Raw genomic sequence first — 16,684 nt, 5'->3', positions numbered from 1 at the left:
ATCTGCAATCTGTACAGGGAAAACTTCAAGTGCCAGAACTGTACATCCAGAAATCCATGAGCAATGGGACTTTTTAATGTGTGCTGGGGGGGTTTCGGGGAGATCCTAAGAATTCCCTCAAGGTTAGTTGCATACTTAGCTGTCTATCCTCCTGTTATTAAATTACAGCTTAAAGAGCAGGTCATGTAAGTACCCCAGATCGGTCTATGCAAGAGAAATTGCTCCTTCATGATCTCAGCCTTGGTACTATACATTCAATTCTGCTTTTAAGTAGTAAAGAAGCTCACTGGAAGTTGCCAGTTCTGATTACAGCATGAAACATCTAGTCTTGGCTTACGGTGACTACAACTGTGTTCCTCACAGCATGAGATTTACTTGCTCTGAGACAGCACTCGGTGAAGGGGGAAGAACAACCATGCTGAAACCTTCTGGAGGGCACGAGATGGACGTGTAGCCGATTGGAGAGCAGTGAGGGCTCACTCCACCACTGGGCTCCCAAAATGCAGCCACCAGCACTGAATGCTGCAAAGAGCATTAACACAGATGCTGCTTATTTGTCCTTGGAGCTGCGAGGATCGCTTGAGTGACGGCCGAGGCATTTCACACATCAGTAAGCGCATTCTCCCCAGGTACTTCTGATCACCACACAGTTTGTTTCCTGACAAGGTTTGTGGCAATATGCTCACTGCAGCTAAAAATTACATGCTGGCTAACAGTAGAACAGACCTAATTTTCTTTGCTTTTACACTGGTTTTGCAATCAGTCTTACTCCAGAGACCCTTTGCTTTTATACCATAAATAGCACTGAGGAAATCAGATTTAACAGAGTAAAGAGCTGTTCGGTGTAGCTATCGTAGCAAGGCAATGATAGGCAGAGGCATTTTTTCCACTCCTCCTGATCCTGGCATGGGCCAAAGGCAAAATCTGCCACTGGTACAGAGTAGAGCAACCTCCAGGCTGCTTTAAATGGCCTCTGTTTGTAAAAGCTGCTATAGAGACTCATAGTACCTGTGGGTTCTGCATCACCATGTGCATACCCCTACAAAACACAAACAGAGCTGCTGCCCCAGGGGTGTATGAGCTGACTGCGTTCCCTGTATGGCTGGTTTAAAGTCCACCCATGCCAGCACAGCTGCAAAGATACGTTAACACAAGCCATACTCTGTCCCAAACATCAAAGGCAAGATTCACTGCTAGGAGGTCTCTGCCTCAATTTTTGCTCTCTTCTCTCATTTCTTCTCCCACCAGATGAGTGTTGGATGCTTGATCAGACTGCTAAAACATGCAAACATTAACATTCTCCTCCAGAAGTGCTGACAGCCATATGCATACCTTGCCAACAGGTGCAGCGAGCAGGAGATGCTGCTGGAATCTGTGCTGAGACACTGTCCCAAGGAGCCAGCATGAGCCCCTTGTGCCTGTGACCTTCAGAGGCAGCAGGAGCAGCTTACCCTCCCTTTGCATTTCCTCACTGGAAGGACAGCCCACTGGGAAAGGACAAGGCAGGGGGGGAGCTGAAGGTGGGAATTGGCTGTGTTCCTGGAAGCATTTCAAACCATCTCAAGCATACAGGAGAAAATGCTTTTCAGCAAATGAATACCCCTCAGGCACTTATGGAGAGAAAAAGAACATCTTTCCCTCAGAACTTGTGCTGTCCCCAGCACCAGTGGATAAGTCATTACCTTTTAAAAATTACTATTCTTATAGTAATTTCATCCGTGCCTATTTTGCTGTGGATATTTGGGGTTTGTCCCCTTCTTTGACATGAATGTGGGTAGGAACGGACTGGGAAAGGAAAACTTCACTTATGTGGGTGATACACAAGTGTCCACATCTCTGCTACGGCAGGATGTCCATAGGAAGCTTCTGCCTTCCTTACCCCTGCAGCTGTGTCTCAAGTCAAGGGTGGGTGGCTGCTGTGGATTCCCACGCTCACTCCATTCCCAGGCCAACTTCCCAACCAGCTGAAGCTAATCTAATGGGGGAAGGTGAAAAACAAACCCTGCTAACTTACCAGTATCTCCTGGATGGGATGCACAGCCTAGAGAAATCAAGGTGTCTGCCACACTTGTCCTGGACAATGACAGGAATACAACATGTCCAAAAGTGGGAACTTCTGAGTAGTTGGATGGCACTGGTGAGCATTAAACTCCCTTTCTGTGGGATGGATGTTCTCCAGCCAGACAGATTTTGCCCTTTCACACTTCAGGTGAGGGAGCTGCAGCGAGGTTTGGCAGCTGCTGAGGACTGGAAGAGATAGCACCTGCCTGAGGCACATTTCTGTAGTGCTTCCAGATGCAGCAATCTCTGTTTTAAAGGAAGCTTCAATACAACTTAAGGCTGAAATCAGTAACTCTGAAAGATCAGAAAACAGTGTCGTTCAGCAGGGATCTCACTAGGGGGTTTCATTTAGTTATCCACTGAAATTTGTAAAAGAGGAAATAAACCTAGTCTGTTGGATCCACCTAACAGCTCTCATAATGCAGGCTCACTTATTGTGCTTCCCAGGGGATCATGTTCCAATCCTCCTCCTCTTTTCACATGGCAGGTAATAATATCAGCTTTTATCTGCTAATAAGATAGCATGGCAATTCTTGGTCAATTTTTAAATAGAAAGAAACACGTGATTTGTTTCACCCCCTCAGCTTACAGCATTTCCTCTGAGCTGTGAAGAGGACAGGTTCTTCTCCAAGGCAGGATGAGCCACGTGCCATGGGCTGCGGGACCACTCAGGCGGCAGTGGGGGGACACCAAAGACACCTTGGGACCAAATACTTGTTTCTAAAAACTGGCATAGATGGGAAGCAGAAAACACTAAGCCAACATGACCAAGGCATGGAAGAAAAGGTGAATGATGGAAAGGATGAGGTGCCTCTTCCGAGCTCATCTATTCCAGCAGGCTGGCCCATGGCAGAAGGAGCTGTACCAAAACGACTCCACACAAAAGTTCTCAAACCCTTTCCTAAAATCATCCTGGGCTATCAGAGCCAGCACTTAATGACCCAAACAGCCAGAAAGCCTTTGCTGATATCTCACCTCTGAGCTCACTGCATGGTCTCACCTCCAGAAGCGATAGGCATTAGCAGATTACAGCCTTCTGAGTATAAAACTGAGCAAAATCTCCAGTATCAGCATATTATACACTCTGTGCAGCAGGCCTGAGAAGGCTTTGGGAAGGACGGAGCATTTATAGTTTTCACAGAAAGAACCTAAAGGAGATAAACACAAGTATTAACTTCCAAAATAAGGGCTGTGCTTTGTATAATAACTTTCATTATCTGGAGCTGCTGGCCTGAGCTGTGTTAGTCAAGTGGATTTGTGGACTTCTAATCTGAATTGTTCTGCCTGTTATTACCCTGCCATTATCAAACAGCTCTTCTGTCAGCTGTGAAATGGGAAAGGCTTGTTCCTGTTCTTATTTCCTTTTTGAGCCTCCAGGAACCTTTGGGACTCCAGGAAAGTCTGACCCAAAGACAGATTTAGCCCAAGGGAAGTTTCAAAGCAAAGAGAAAAACCCTGTGGAGAAGATACCACAGCATCACTTCCTTAACATCAGCTGTTTCTGTGGCCAGTGGTGACACAACTGGAGAACGCCAGGACAGGGCTGGACTTTCAATACTCAGAAACAGTACTTCCTGACTTACTTCCACTTCTGTATATTTTCAGTGTAGGAGAAGGTGCAGAGAGTTAAAAGTGCTGTCCCAAACCCCAGTTTCCTTGGTTTGGTTATTTGTGTCACTCTGGAAAGAGAGGGACTTTTCTGACCTGTGGAGAGCATTGCAGACACTTACACAAGATGCTGCTAGTTATACCACAGGGCTCTTGTTTGAGTTTCTTCACTTATTATGGGCAAATACTGCTGCTTTGCTGCTGTCATGTCAGACAGGGCATCAGCGGGCCCTCAGCTAGCTTCACCAGAAAACAGGGGATAATGACATTCCACATTTGTTACCTTCTTCCCAGGCAGTTTACAACATACCACTGACTGCACCTCTTGGTAGACTTTGGGATTTGTGAATGCAGTGAGTTGTACCACAGTGCATTTTTCCAGAGGCTCATTTTTAGCACTTAAATGTGAGATTCTTCTACTAATACATTAATAGCAGTGTAATAGAAAAGAAAGAGAGTTTAAATAGCACAATATATGTACTGCTTTTTTCTTTCTCTTGAGGTGTACTAACACACAGTAATACAACTGCTAGATTGCACATTTTAAAGTCTTTGCAATGCAACAGATCTCCACTGAGTTTTTGCATAGTTGTTTCTAAGTGGCCTTGTTGTTGTGCTGTCTGAGTATCAAAGGTTTTTTACTATGATGTGGAATTTGGGAAGTCATCAATATTTAACCTGTGTTTTGATGCTAGAGATTTGTTTTCACCAATACCAGATCCTGTCTGAGACATAGGTTTATCCTGTTTAAATTTTGCAACATTCTGTAAACTAAATATAGTTCCATAACTTAAGCAGGTGGTACCTGTAAGGAAAAAACAAGGAGCTTTTCCCTACGAATATAGTATAGCACAGCACTAGAGAAAGATTATACAAAACACTGCAACAGCATGAAAATGTGTTCTGGTTTGTTTTTCAAAAGAAATAATTTGGGTTATTCCACAGCCTACCTGGGTGACCTTGTTTCTGTCTACAACATCATCATGGGTGTTCATGTGATCTACTTGAAAGATATCTGCATGTTTGTGCAAGTATTGGCTTTATACTATCAGTTAAGCATTACAACAATCTAATCCTAATCCACATTACTTCTCTTGCTTCAAGAATATTTGGAGCCAGTTTTGTTTTGATTCTTAGATCCTTACTGTCTGTTTAAAGAAGTCCTTTTGTTCTGTGGACTTATTTCATGATTATAATGCCTGAAGCCCTCAAAAATATCAATGCTCTTATTGAGCCTGTGAGCTCAGGAATTTAGGGCTAGACGGAACTTGCAGGTCACACAAGCAAGTTCCCTCTTACTGCAATAGTCTCATACAGCCTTTTCCATGAACTGTGTAAGGGCATTTTCATTTCCTCAGCTGTAAAACGCAGATTAATACATGAAGATTTGCCAAGCACACACAGTCTGCATCAGAAACACACAGTCAACCCCCAGCTTGCAGACACTTAACCAGAAACCAAGCTTTCCTCCTACACATTTGGATACAGAGAACTAGTTTAGGCACATACCTCATACAAGATGAAGACAGTTGTAAGGAGAAATTTTCCCAATTTATTATTCTCTTGTTTAAAGGAAAATAGAAACCACTTCATCGTACAAGTCTGAATGGTTCAGCTTTCCCTCGCATGCCTGCCTTCTTAGTCTTAATGCAGATGAGTGTCTGAGAAGCATATGCCTTCCTACTAGCAGAAGAGACAGGCTAAATTAGGATATGATTCATGCTTCCAATTTATGCCTTCTCTTCCTTTATTGTCAATGGCTAATGAGAGGTAATTGCAAAAGCTTGCAGAGGGAGGTGCTTTCAGAAGGAGAGAGAAGAACTAGAGAAGGTGTGGGTCAGGTTGTGTTTACCGATCCTTTTCCTTCCACTGTCTGTCTGTTCTTGACTTTCCAAAGTTGCTTCTGCCAGAGCTCAATATAATTTCCAAAAATTAGAAATTGCTGGGGTGTATCAATACTTGTAGCAGCACCCTGGCCATTAAGGATGAGTCAGGAAAGGCAGGCCACTGATGCAATGAGCTGTCATTGAGTCCTCATACCAGCCCTATTTTGGATAAGCTCTCACATCTGACAGAGGAGCAACACATTTTGGAGCCCTCTAAAGATTATCCGAATTAAATTACCTGGCCCCAGCTCACCTTAAGTGCAAAATGGTATCTGAAGATGAAAGCCCTGCAACTCTTGTTTTCACAGAAGAGCTAGCAGGATTGGGTATCTGAAAACAGCTTGGAAGTCAACAGCCATTTCCCAGCCTTAGGCTCTGGATTTCATTATCCTATACTTTTCCTGGTTTGGTAATACTTATTATTAAAAGCCTTTTGTCAAGAATGAAGGCTGGCCAGGTTCAACACATGTCTATGAGGCAGGCTGAGATCACTTGCAAAGAGTCATTAGAGGAGAGTGCTGACTGAGATTATTTCTCATTCTTTATTACTCATTTTAGAGTAACAAAAAGACCTCCCTAAGCTACCCCACGCAGGGGTGGCAGAACTTTTCCAGGTGACACAGCTCAAGTTTCCAGGCAGCTCACAGGAGCACTGGCCTGTGAAATCTCAGTATTCATCAACTCCCTGTGTCAGTATTGCTCCTCTCTTCTTGGCTGACAAAGGAGCACTTATTAGTGCTGAGGACAGGCTCAGATTCCCCAGATCCCTCACTGCAGAGCAATGTTGCATTCAATTATGTAAAAGACCCGAGTTAAAGGATACTGCCATGTGTCCTTGTTGTTTCTGGCCATTTAAATGGTGAAACATCATCACTGCAGAAGGAAAACTTTACACAACTCATCATAGTCAGCTTGCAGTTGACTATGGACAGTTCCTACATCCATGCTGTGATACCTCATCCTGTGGAAAGCTGCATCTCTGCATTGAGCTCTAGTTGCACAGAGGACTGATGTCTCCTTTGACATGTCCTTTCACATAAACCATTCTTTAGCCTGATAAACCAAGCTTAGCAAAACTGAGAACTAAGTATTGTAAACAACAACTACTGATCAGTGATAAAAAAACTCACTATGCAGTTAGACTCTCTGATTAAATTTATCTTTCTAAGTATTTAAGGTAATATTTTAGCACAGTATAGCACACACATCTGACAAGACTCTCTTTGAAACCTATTCTGCTACAATCCTTTGCTACAATGTTAGTACATGAAGACCATAGCCAGTTGCATTGATGGATTTGGTCTAATTATCTCCTTATACTTCTTTGTCTCTCTGGCTCCATCTGTTGTCTCTCACCTTAGATGTAAATTACCATTTCTGGGACATGGACTATGTTGGGTCTATGCCTGTTGCACCACAGTAGGAACTTCAGATGCTGGAGAAATGTGAATAATAAATAAATGGAAAGTGAAATACAGCTTTTGTCCAGTATAATCCAGTATGGCAAGATCAGGTTCCCTAGCAATGGCAGTATATTTGTTTTCCAGATCATTAGCTGATGCAAAGGAAAGTGATAACATTTATGAGCCTCCCTCAGAATCACAGGAATGAATACTCACTACAATATATAAGACTGCTTCAATTAAGACTACACATAAAAATGCTCCATGGTGTCACAGAAAGCTGTGCTATTCAGAAAGAAATGCCTGGATGAAAGTATTTAAGGTTGTTTTGAAAACAAATTCACTTGTGAACACTCAATTCCACTGTTTCACAGTTAATCACTGAAAGTTACGATGCTTTCATCTTATCTGAACGTCAGACCACAAGTTGAGATGCAGAAGCAGGCTTGGGCATATTTTTTTCTACCTGTTAATGGCAATCTGATACTATAATTGCTTTCTTGTTCAACCTCAGGTAACATATCGTGTTGTTGATAGGTTTTGTATTTTCCCGAGTATCACTAACAAAGAGCAGTCACAGTAGAGCTGCTTATTCCTGCCTCCAGGGAACATCACCCCTGATGTGGCACAGTGACCTGGCCATCCTGTTGTGCTACAACTTGTCTTAGCAAACCCCTCCTTTTCAAGAGCACCCCCATTTTCTATACTTCCTCCAAACATATTTATCAAGCAATGCTTTTCAGGATCAGGTGTCTTGCAACAACCTATCTAGACAAATTCAGACACAAAAATGTATTTCAGGTTGTAGAATACCTGTACACCGGTTCTCCAACTCAGAAAACCATTGGTCTTCTCCCTACCAAGAGCTGGGAAAATATGTTTGGAAAGTACTGATGTCTGCTGTGATGTCCCTGCCCTGTGCCTTGGGACTTTGCTTCTGGTTGCTCCTAAAGACAGTCAGCTAATGGGAACCATGGTCTGAACCAGTAGAGCTGTTGTCATGTTCTTCTGTAAATGGCATCATTTACCAAAAATAAAAATAAAGTCAAATGTTTGCCACAGGAAAGCTAAGGATAGACAACAACTTCATAAACAGGAACAAGCTGGTGGTGAACAATCTCTCCCTGCCAAGCTTTCCTGTTCATTGAGAGACCTTTAATGGACGTTCATCCCTTTGAGGACAAGTGCATAAATCCCCCTCTCTTCTTCACAAATGTGAATTTATTATCTGCAATAATACTCCTTCTGTTAAGAAGAACTCTAGAGGAGCTTATTATATACCACTGAAAAACATGACGCCAACAATTACAGGGAATCGATGAAGATATTTGCAGAAGTCAATAACCTAAATTACCAACAAAAAGTAGTCAGTGTAAGCAGTTAATCTATATTTCTCTGGGATAAAAATCAGACCCTGTATCTAAATATGGTCTCAGTGACAACAATAAATGTTTCCAAGAAGTATTTAGCTTATTACAAGATTGCCATAATGCAGAAAAATAGTAATCTACTCTGAAATTACAAAGTAAATTCAGTTCATTCAATTTAAATAACTTCAGGAAAAGCTATATCAAAACTGGGAACCATGACAGCTGTGCCACCCCAAATAACGCATACAATGAGGCTTTAAAATGAACACCTGCTATTAAGACAAAGAGAGTAATCTATGGTCAGTCACGGTTCAGACATCCTTATTTGACTTAATTAAAATTCTGATGATCAGGTGGCTATGGAAGGGACAAACTTTGAGAGAATTTAGGCAAGTGCAAAGGCTGGAGATAGGGTAATAATTAGGAATAATATCTTTTGTTAAATTGAATTCCTTTAGCCTTGAAATTACCATGACAGATTTCAAATTTAGTGGTAGTTTTCCAGTCACTGAAAAGAGCTTAATTATATAGTTTAAGACTTTGGGAGAACTGATTCAGATAAAGCTACATGAGGCCCATATCGACTGTGTGATATGCTTGAATGGACTCAGATAAAGAAGAAATAGATACCAAGTTGTTCAAGAAACTTGAGACATCACACACCTGAATGTTGTTTGAGACACCAAAAAAGTTTGGGTAAGTTTTTAACTTTCTCTTTTAGTTAATAATAATCACTCTCATTCAATTTGCCTTTCTACTTCTTGATTTCAGCTGGGATTGCAAGCAGGACAGACATAAAGCAGCCAAAACTGAATACTGCTGATACTAACAGACCTTCGTAATCATTGGAGCTTGCCTCTCTCTAGAGCCCAGGCAAGACATCTAGAAAGACAAGCAAATTTCAGATCTGCAAACTATTCCTCCAAGTTACAGGACACCTTGTAAAAATCATCACTGTGTTCTATCAACTGCTGCTAGTTTGGGAGAAAATACAAGATACATAAGAAAATATCAGACCCAGGAGCTCTGTCAAATGGAAGAAATATTTATTCTAATACACAGCTCGTGACAAAGCTCTTTGACGTATTCAGGGCCAGGAAACATCCAGAATGATGGCTAGATCAGCCAGATGATTAACAGACTGAAATACAGATGCAGAACATTCTTTTCTCATAGAATCAAACTCAAGAAGATAGATGTTAATATTATTTTAAAGCCACCCTCACTGGTTTCTGCCATATCTATGTAATACACTTATATGATCTTATTGTCAGGTTAACTGAACGCTTTACAGTTTTAAAGACATTTATTCTCCCAAGAGCCCCATGAAGTAGGAAAATACAGTTGTCCCATTATATAGATTTGGAGTCGTGGCACAGAGGTGCAACGTCACACATGGTAAAGCAGGGAATTGAACATGGCTTTCCTAAATCCCAGGTTGTCACCCTAACTACTGTTCCTACATAATCTTTACATCAAAATGGATGGTTAAGCCAGAGTCTCTGCACTGTTTCCTTCTGTCTGCATTAATCTTCAAGCACCTTAGCAAACCCACAGGAGTGCTACATCAAGAGGATAGAGTGGGTCAATGGAAGAAGTGCCCCATTTATTACAGTTTCTTGTTCGTGACTGAACATATGCCTTACAATCTACTGACAAAGAGTCAACAGTTCCCAGAGATAATCTTTCAACTGATAAGAATATGGTATGATACCTTACAAGAGTACAAGTGAGCTTTCAGAAGCGAGAAAAGCAGGTATGGCCTAGCATAAAAGGCTCGTATTGCAGAAGTTAAATTCAAAAAAGGTTCAAATTTAAACAAACCAACCAACAAACAACCCAAGACTGGTCACATACAACTGTCTTAGAATAGCAAGAAACCCTAAATGCTTACTCTGACACCTCTGATCACAGAGGATCAGAACAGCTGCTGAGGACTGCAACAGCTCAGAGGCTCTCATGCATCTCTAAAGTTGGACCAACTTTACATACAGCATCCCTGAAGGACTTTTGTCCTGCACTGTTATTACACATTCTCAGCTGTTTTTCCTTCCTGCTTTTCAACAGCATCCAAGCCAGGGGATGCATGCTGCACCTCTTCAGTATTGAATTAATGCTCACAGTCATGGCCCAGTTGTTTTATGAAAGCTTCTATGCATTTTCTCTTCACCTTAGATTACTCAAGACTCTTTGCTGTAGGCTATTCTTAACTCTCACCTGTTTTAAACTCGCTTAAAAATTAACACCTCATTGGGGTTTAAACCTAATTTTTCCTAATACAGATGTGAATCCACTGTCTGGAGCTTGGCACAACTACACCCCCACCATTTAGATCAAATGTGGAAGTATTGCCAACATGCTGCTACACAAATAGCTTTGTCTTTCCTCCTAGATGATACAAACATTTCACAAACACGTACTGCAACATATCCTCTATTCATGCTATCTCTGCCAGGACAGATTCGTTTCATCAGGCATGGAAATTGAAGAATTATTCCACTTACATGCTCCTAATTGCAACCCCTTTCTCTCCTAGGGTTTCTCTCTTTTGTGACATTTTCTAAGTCACATTAGAGTTCGAGGTTATAAAGTCCTTGGAGAAAATTAAGATGCTCAAGCAGCCTATTTCCCAAAGCTGAATCTCAGTATTTTCTTTAATCTCAAAGCAGCTTCTGCCATGTGAAGGTGGAAAGGATGGGATGTTTTTGAGGTATGGTGACTGAAGGAAGATGCAGCAGAAATTATGGATTTCCATGTCTCCCTTAACTGCAGTCAGAATAGGGTTGCCAGATTTAAAGCCTCTAAAATATGAAATAGACCAACATGACACCATGAGAGCTGGAAGAAGGGGTCAGACCCCAGGCAGAAGAGCATGAGCAGAGAAGGAACAGAGGTGATGAAGGGGAGTCCTACATGCCTTATGGTCCAGTGCAGCATTTAAGGAGTAACACTGCCTATTGCCAGCTGCATGTAGCAGACTGCAAGTGCTTCTGCTGAAACATTTGTCTAAGTAATACCATTTTAATCAGGGGTGCAGGGTTTGTGAATGCACTACAGGAAATCCCACATTATACGGGACAGCTGGTGTCGCAGCATGTGAGAGACTAGAGCCAACATGCTGTTTTCCCACCTGGAATTGTCCTTTTATAAGACACCTGTGGCACATTCACCCATAACAGGAGCCTTTTCCGCTCCCTGAAAGACAAAGATCCCAGTCTGTGTTTTTATTTCTTTTTCATGAAATTGCTGAGCTTCATGCTCCTCTGTTTCTATTGCAGAGCTCAGCCTCCCTGTACCCCATGTTTCCTCTCATGATTAAGCTAAAAAGTCTTCCCTTTCTGCTCCAATGCCTCCACTTTGTTAAGAAACCACAGTACCCAGCTTCTCATGTGTTGTTTCTGTAAAAAAAAGTTTTCAGTTAGAAATCCATCTGCGATACAGGATGAGGAGCAAGATCCCTGCCTGCCTGATCCCAGCCTTTCCATTACTTCCAGGGTAAAAAGACCTGTCCCCTGATCTCTGTGCCATCATTATGAAATAGAAGTAAAAGCTGAACTAAGTTTTAATGAATGTGCATGGTCTGGATCTCTGCAAAACAATGTACGTGCTCTAGGATCATCATTAATTATGGGCATATGAAGAGATTTCTCATCCACTAATATAAGGCAAAACTAAAGCTGAAGCTGTTTAAAGCAGAAAAAAAGTTACAAGGATATGATGTAGCTTCATTAAATATAGATGTTGGTTCTCTTACTCTGCCACTGTTCAACACAACACAGAAACCTGAGCCTTTTTCAAGCATGGACGTACACTCACGTGTGATAGTAATAGTAAAGCTACTAAGGACCTACACCCCTGAGCAAGAGCAAGCTCTCTAGCTTTCTTGAATAAATACGTATTTTTGTACAAATCAGCTTGTTGTAACATTTGTGTAAAATTCACTTCAGTAGCACCTGAATTTATTTTCCTGTAGAGACAGACTGGTGCTTTCCTTTGTCACCAGGTCAGGACAAGCAGAGCTTGAGGTAGTTGCACAAATACTGAACAATCCCCTGAACATCAAAGATGAGCAGCAGTTCCTGTTATTGCTTGCTTTCATGCCTCTGACTCATTCCTGAATTTGTGTTTTTAAACAATACAGTTCATCTCTAGTGCAGTGGCAGAAAGGCTTATAGCAAAAAGAGAGAAGCACTTTCAGCCCTCTTTGAAGGCTTTGTGGCTGTAGCATGTTGACAAAGACCATGGGCTAAATTGCTATTTGTGAACAGTTCAGGAGAGGAAGAAAATCATGAGGCATAAATACAGACCCCCTTTGATGAAACAGGTCTTAAGTCTTTGCTTTCTGCTGTGCTAAAGCCCAGCTCTTCAAGACAGATGCTTTGTGAACTTTGTGAACTGCAGCTTTTTCATAGAAAAATACTTAAAAATATAATAACAGCATGATTTCAATATTGACAAGTTTATACTAGAGAACACAAGCATAAGAGTTTTTCAGCATGAGCTTGTAAGTAATTTAAAGAAAGAGTTGAAACATTATGCCCCCTCAGTGCTGCATATTCTGGTTGTGCAGCAGTTTGTGGACAAGCTGCTTTAGAGTGCCATTAAGTGAATATTTCCAATATATTTGCTTTCCCCCCTTGCTGGTACAGAAAGCTCTGCCAAAGTCATGAATCCAGATACTCCAGCTTCAGAGAGAGAGCTAAATTCTCACTGACACATCAACAAATAAAACCCAAATCTACAAGAACTCTGAACAAGAGCCTTATCCTACCATAGAATAGTTTGACTTTCTAGATGCCTAGAGCATTGAGAAGCCCTAACAGTTCAACCCCCCCCTTGCCACAATGCTTTTGCAGTGGGAAAAGGAAAAGACCAGCAGAAGTGAGAGCAGGAGCCACTGTCCATACAGAAGGGTCTATGCAGAGCCACCTCTGCCCATAGCAGAGAGGTGCCAGTCTGGACATAGCACTTGCTGCGTGAACCTGATGAGCCTGGACATGTAGAATCAAAGTGTTGAAAGGTGTAAGGGCAGCACTGCAGCATAACCCATCACCGATCCCTTCTCTTCCTACCCCATATCACCTCCATAAGCAGCCAGCCTGCTTACATCCCTTTCCTTCTAAAGCCTTGATCTTGAGCAGGCTCAGCTTTGCTTTATTAGCTCTCAGCTGGCAGCATTTCCCTGAACTGCCTTTGAACCTTGACAAGGCATTAACCCCTGGAATCCTAGGCTTTGCCTGGCTCAGCAGGGTTGTCAGAGGACACTAGGAGTGAGCTGGGGAAGCCTGGCCTGCAGGTAGGGTTCTACAAGCACCCTGCACACAGGGAGAGCATGGTGCATTATTAGGATGGGAAGCTTTCTTTTGCATGCTCCAAAAATGGTAGAGAAATTGCTGGCAGAGGATGACTAGTGCCTATGGAGCATGTTTGCATGGGCTGGGAGAGTGCTGACCCAGCCCTCCAAGCTCAGCAGGACTGTGGCTGCAGTAGAGGTCGGGCAGAGAGCTGCCGGAGTCTTCATGCTGCTCAGAAAAGGGGAATTTAACTTCACCCACTATATTACAGAGCTTGGCATTAAAGTGTTTGAGAACTTATGGGGTTTCTCCTTATGGGACGCATTTTCTCCTTTAAAAAATGCAGATTTTTTTTTAAATACAAAAAAAAGAAACTCCACCCCAAAACAAACGATACAAATTGAGCTTGTCAGCTGAAGTATGAAACTGTAATCTATGTTCTTATTTGAGCTCTAATTTTATGGCTGCTGGTACTCACTTATATAGGACTTCAACAAACATTTATATCTCTCTTAATTATCCCTTTTCCCTATTAATTTCTCTTCTGTTCAATAAATGATCCGTATGCCTGTTGGTTTAAGACTTCCTTCCAAAGTTGTTTTTCCCTGGCTTTCCCATAAGCAAGTTATTTCAATTTCTTGCACTATGCCTCATTTGCTAGTAACAATGATGTATTCTCACTTTCCCCATGTATTTATTTTTACTGAGAGATGTAGCTGTTCATCACATTCAAATGCAGAATTATTACTTAGCCATTATTATTATTGCTAGTGATGGTATGTAAACAACTATAATGATGTGTGGGCTTGTGTAGGAGCAAAGACCACAATAAGGATGTTGCCTTTGGGGGAATGAATAAGGAAAACCTGCAAAGATTCAACCAGCACACCCTCTGCTTGCTGGCTTTGTTTCCTTTAACTGCTCACTTCATCTCCATAGCCTATCTCCTTTGGTCTTGTTCTCCCACTATATTGGATTGGGAGCAACTGGTTGAAGAGAAGCCCTCCCCAAAATACAGCTAGACATCACTGCCACAAGAAGGACACTGAAGAACATGAATTATATGGGAAAAGGGGTTTTGCTAATATTGTTTTGAATATGGATGGGGGGGGTGTGATGAGGAAGGGGTGGTTTAAGTGTGCAGGAAAGATAAAAAGAAGAGCAGCAGATATATTACAGAGATGATGGCACAAGCAAGGCTGCAGGACAGCCTGGAATGAAGCTTTCAGAGGCCACTGCTGGGTTAATTCATGTTCTGTGCATAGGAACAGACCCTTTTCACTCTGGTTTCTTTGTCAAATGAGTCTTTCTGATAGACATTCCTAATACATAAACAGGGGTAATCCAAAGGTACAAGGCTCTGATGTTCTTTTCTCTCCTAACTGGAAAAACCAACAATAAATCATGTGTTTGCTCAGCTGCTCAATGGCAGTTACACTGCTATCAGGTGCCAATGACTTTGTCTGAAGTAAGCGGTAGGTGACAGGGAGAAACAAGCACCACACTAATTTTTAAGGACTTTAGTTATGTTTGCAGACAAAGAAAAATCAGCAGAAAATAGGAAGGGAGCATGAAGAGAGAGCTAGACCTGAATGGAAAAACCCAGCTCTTTGGCAGGCCCATAAAGAAAATTCAACCTAATGAAAAAGTTCAGCCTCTTTATTCTGTGCTGCCAGCAATTTACTGCCCTAAAAATTAAGGCAGTTGGCGTTAGGAGGCTCAGCCTTGAAGACAGTAAAATTTCAGTATCCTGCATTAGCCTGGCTTCCCTTCTCACAAGTAGGAGCGTGAGCAGAAGAAAGAGGCATCAGCCTGGTTATCTCTTATCCCACAGCTTCTGGCTGCTGCAGTCTTGATATCAGGAGATCAGCCTGACTTGACACAAGTCACTAGGGATAGGGGTATTTGTAAATATGGGACAGAGTATTCTGCAGCAATACATGTTCCTTAGAAGTAGGCCACCTTGGTCATAGGCTTCCCAAACCATCGCAAAGGGCTTCTCTTGATCTCAACTTGTAACACCCGGCTCTGGAACAAACCCACATGCACAGTTCCTCAGAGCCACTGTGAGCTTTGTGAGAGCTGATTTCCTACCTAAAGAGCCAGGCTTGGTGCTGTTGGAGCCTTGTTACATTTTCCAGTGTATTTCTTAATGCTAACCCATTCCTGGTTCTGTCCGAGTTTCCTTTCTGCGCTTCTCTTTCTAAAAGCTTGTGGGATTGTCCGTAACACTAGTAATTTTCAACAACGAGCACTATGAGCAAACCAATGAGGAAAAAATCCACTTCGGATCTCCAAAGAGCTTACCCAGCAGTTTGTACAAAAAGAACTAACTTAAACCATAATTTATGAATTCAGAAGCCTGTTCTGAGATAAGTATTTTAGCTTTCCTGCTCCAAAAAGAGGGGTGGAAGGGAAAGAAAAATGGAGAAATGAAAAAATAATCTGCTGGGGCGCTATGGCAGATATCACTGACCAAACACTTTCAAGATAGATGCCAGAGCCCAAAAAGCTTTCTCCTTTATTACAGCTATTTTGCATTCTTTCCTGTATTTTGAAAGAGCTTCCCTAGTTTAAAATACCATTCAGATTTCCTGTCCCACATGCCTCTAACCAGATAGAATAACATGTAAAATAATGTATGCTGTATGCAATTCCTCTGTGCCACCAAGGTGCAGACTAGGTCCAACAATGCAAACAGTGATGCCCCTGGATGTCAGCTTCTGTCAGAGTTATCGTTTAGCCAGCACGGTTAGGGCAAAGGGCCCAACTCTATCTGGGCTGAAGACAGTGAAATAGTTGGCTTGCAGTGGCTTTCAGAGGAGTGGGAGCAAAAGCAGTAGTCTCAACTGGTCCCATGCAGCTGAAGACCAGAGTGGTCCTTATATCATCATTGCTTTGTGTTGGGTTTGGATCTCTGACCCACCCCGTGTGGGATAATGAAGCCATTCCAATTAAACACATCCACACCTTTTCCCAGCCTGAAGATCAGCCCTCACGTACATTTAAATGGAAGATGGTACACTGTGGGAGCACACTGCCATTTTAGGTTGAGCTGGCAG

The 16,684-nt window shown here is 42.1% G+C and overlaps 1 long non-coding RNA gene across 1 annotated transcript in view; it reads right to left on the bottom strand.

Annotated features, from left to right (window-relative positions):
* Positions 1-441: 441 nt before the first annotated feature.
* The window catches only part of LOC133221893 (uncharacterized), a 53,013-nt gene continuing 36,770 nt past the window's right edge, over positions 442-16,684 (bottom strand). The window contains exons 2-3 of the long non-coding RNA XR_009728099.1: positions 3,037-3,209; positions 442-2,307 (exon numbers count right to left, since the gene is read on the bottom strand). This is a non-coding gene — a long non-coding RNA (uncharacterized LOC133221893). The remainder of the gene's footprint in view (positions 2,308-3,036; positions 3,210-16,684) is intronic.

The sequence above is a fragment of the Neopsephotus bourkii genome, unplaced genomic scaffold (assembly GCF_033783945.1).
Source record: "Neopsephotus bourkii isolate Nb327-2 ecotype Australia unplaced genomic scaffold, CSIRO-AGI_Nbou_v1 NB_1572, whole genome shotgun sequence".
In the NCBI taxonomy this organism is placed as follows: domain Eukaryota; kingdom Metazoa; phylum Chordata; class Aves; order Psittaciformes; family Psittacidae; genus Neopsephotus; species Neopsephotus bourkii.
Note: the sequence above shows the minus strand (reverse complement) of the source record. Positions and strands in the feature narration are given on the sequence as shown.